The sequence below is a fragment of the Saimiri boliviensis genome, chromosome 3 (assembly GCF_048565385.1).
Source record: "Saimiri boliviensis isolate mSaiBol1 chromosome 3, mSaiBol1.pri, whole genome shotgun sequence".
Lineage (NCBI taxonomy): Eukaryota > Metazoa > Chordata > Mammalia > Primates > Cebidae > Saimiri > Saimiri boliviensis.
The window spans coordinates 140,753,353-140,757,071 of NC_133451.1; the positions used below are offsets into that span (position 1 = coordinate 140,753,353).

General features: G+C 33.7%; 1 non-coding gene across 1 annotated transcript; it reads left to right on the forward strand.

The window, feature by feature from the left end:
- Nucleotides 1-2,857: 2,857 nt before the first annotated feature.
- LOC120367787 (U7 small nuclear RNA) lies at nucleotides 2,858-2,919 on the forward strand. Its single transcript, XR_005582071.2, has one exon. It is a non-coding gene; the product is annotated as a U7 small nuclear RNA (small nuclear RNA).
- The last annotated feature ends 800 nt before the right edge of the window (nucleotides 2,920-3,719 follow it).

The following is a 3,719-nucleotide window of genomic DNA, read 5'->3' on the forward strand; positions in this document are numbered from 1 at the left end:
GCCCATTTTTTAATTGGGTTATATATTGGATAGTAAGAATCCTTTGTATATGCAGCATAGATGTTCTCTTCTCCCACGGTGTGCTGGCATTTGGATTTTCTTAAGGATGTCTTTTGATGAGCAAAAGCTTTTAGGTTCTATATATTGTTTATAAGTGTTGGTAAATCTTTGTCTACCCTTAGGTTTCAAATTTTTTTTCTAGAAATTTTATAGTTTTAACTTTTGCGTGTATATCTGAAATTCATTTTGAATTAATTTTGTGGTGAGGCAATTAATTATAGGAAGTCCTCCTAGTCTTCCTCTACAAGGTGCAGTGTGGAGAATCTAATTTCCTTGAACTTTGAGCTATACCACAAACAAAGTATGCAGAAAATAACTTTTTACACATTTGATGTCTAGAAACATCAAAACTATAATATTAGTTAATCCAATTGCTGTTAACTGCTATATTTTTTTCCTAACACCATTTGCTCTCTCAAAACTCCATTCAAATGTTATCTCTCCCATGACTTATTTTTTATCAACAGATTAGAGAAGGAATGACACCTTCCTCGAAACTCCCAAGACACTTCACCCCTGTGCTTCTTCAGGAGCATAGCTCTTCCTGCCACATAGCAGAGTTATTTGTTACTTATTTTATTTTCCCTGCAGACGAAAAGCTCCTTGAGGGCAGTTCCCTTGCCTTATTTTTTTTTCTTTTTTTTTAAAATTGCATTTTAGGTTTGGGGGTACATGTGAAGAACATGCAAGATTGTTGCATAGATACACTCGTGGCAGTGTGATTTGCTGCCTTCTTCCACATCACCTATATCTGGCATTTCTCCCCATGCTATCTCTCCCCTTGCCTTATTTATCTTGTAATCTTGAGGCCCTGGCAGAGGAAGTGTTCTGTTCATTTTTGTGAGATGCATGGATATACGGCAATTGATATTCTGTGGATGACAACAGCTGGCCTTCTCTTGTGGGAAAACAAATCTTTATTTCATTCTGGATTTCACCATTCAACCTTACTGATATTTCTAAATAAGAAAATAATTCAGTTTATCAAACAGAAAGATAACAACTGAATATTTACAGTCAGCTGCTCATAGGGAATATTTAAGAGCAAAAAGAAAATGGCCATATGGCCATGTGAACTAGGAGTCAGTTTTTATGACATGTGAAGCTTTTATCTTCCTCTCACAAACATCCTGTTGGTAATCACTGTAGTTAACAACCACTCCTTAATAAACATTTATTATCAACCGAGCACTGTGGAAGTGTTCTGTGAATACTATTTCTCCTTCAATCCTTATAGCAATCTTGTGAAATAAATAGGATCATATCATAATTCTTATTTACTCCTGAGAAAATTGACGTTGAAAGAGATTAAATAACATACCCACAGTCACAGAACCAGTTGGTGGTAGAGTCTGGATTTGAACTTAGGCCATCTAATTCCAGAGTCTGTGCTCTTAACCATTACCCAAGAGGCCCTCCTGTTATTGTCATGAAGCTAGCTGCCTGGCAAGAATGCATGCTAAAATTAAGCCTGTAGAGCAATTATTCTGTTATTTTAGTTTCATCACACATAAGATTTTAAATATCTGGTACACACATTTGGGCTTGTACAAATAGTTTCTTTTTAAAATTTAATTCTTCAAGATTAAACTGACTGAAGTATGCTTCAGTTATGTTACCTTCTCTAATAAAAGAAATAGTTAAACATTTGTATAAAATAATTCTGAATGTAACATTTTGTGTGTGTGTTTAATTCTGAACTCTACCCCTAACCTTAAACAATCCTGACACTTTTGTGGCATAAATTTCCCTTAAAGTTCGCCTTATCATGGTCTACACAGAGTTAGAGACTATTTTTCTTTGCGATTTTTAGACAGAAGGTATAACTCAGAGTGCAGAAGGTAGGGAGGTTCCTATCTCAAACTGCAGGGTGAAGGGAGCCATCAAATAGGTGTTTATTAGAAAAACTCTCTACTATCTTATTCCCAGGGTCTGTGGATCCAATAGAAAGAACTAAGAGAAAGATAATTTCAAATTTGATATCCCATGTTTGATAAGAAGGTCTTTTTTTTCTTAATGAAAAAAAAAATTTAAAAAAAGAAACTGATGCTTTACATGACTTATTGTTAAGGACATTTGAATCATTTGGGAAAGTGTACACATCTATAATTCAACAGTAGTTATATCTGAGTATATGTCACACCCACACACAAAATCCATCTGAAAAAGAATGCAATTGCCTGTAAAGCATATCTACCCTGTAAGGAGTTCTGGAGCTCCAATATGTCTCATTGCACATTTATGCCTTTTGCAATCAATGGGTTGCCTGTAATTATTGATTTTGATACAGTGTATCTGGGTGATGAGAGAATTGCCCAAATGCAATGCATGATTTTATGAAGGTGTTAAACTGTGAGAATAATATGTTTGTAGCTGCAACTAGTGAGGGCTATGAGAAGAGTTTAAAAGCCAGTCATATTTCACAAGACTCAACTGGCTACAAAAGACACAAGACATTTGTTTACAGATCTCAATGGGAATGCCTCCTTAAGTCTGATGAAACCTGTAGTGTGTGGCCACACAGCAGCCTGAAATGTCAGGTCAGGGAAAATTTAATTATAGCAGATGGCATGAATGACATAAAATTCAGGGCCTCTAGTTTATATATAGGTAAGCCTGGAAGAATTGAGTGTTTGCCTGTATTGCCCCAGAACATGACTAGACTATGTGAGATTATTGTAATTGGTTTCTAATCTATGGCCAGATTAGCAATTTAGAAGATTATAGGTAGATGATACCTTCTCAGTAGTTAACTGACTGACAATACTCCTGAATGCTTTTCAGAATGGCTATCCCTAAATGTTACAGCTCTTGTAGAATTTTTCTAGTAGGTTTTCTGTTTTTTATTGGGAAACCACACCCATTTCCCAACCACCCCCCACCAAAAAAAAGAAAAAAGAAAAGAAAAGAAAAGAAAAAGATATTCGTAGAAAACCCTGGTTTTTCATCATTTTTTTCTACTAAGCCAAATAGTCACTAACATGAGTTCTTTCATTATTGGCCCCACCATTCATCCTAGATCATTAACTATATTTGGGTTCATATTGACTAGCCTAACACTAGCATTGTGAATAGAAAATAAATAGTATAAAGTTAAAAGAGAAAAAAATATCAGAAGTCTACAGGTTTTAAATCCAAATTTCTGAGAATTTGCAGTAAGTTTTATTTTTAAGTAATTAAAGTAATGCATGCTTATTACAGACAAACCGGAAGCTAATTTAAAAATTAAAAATATACAAAAATCACTTATAACTCTGCCATCCAAAATTAATAGTCTAATATTTAGTATATTTCCTGCTGCTTAATTTACAAAATTATATAGGTTATCCAATGTTATGTCACTTAAAATTGTGACATATAAGCCAAAAATATTATGAATATAGTTTATAATTAAAAGCTATTATTTTATTCTATGAATAGACTATAATTTTCCAAATCATATTTCTTTTTGGAGGATACTAATTTTTTCCCAGATTACTTTTAGTATTATCAAGTCATCAGAACATCGGGGGAAAAAAGTTGTTTTTTTTTTTTTTTTTATCAATTTTCAGGGAGGAGTGAGAACAGAATACAACTTGAGACACACACACAATAAAAATGACTCTCGTGTTTGAACAAAACATTTAAAAAGTCCTTTGGTTTAAAAAACGAAGGCAGAT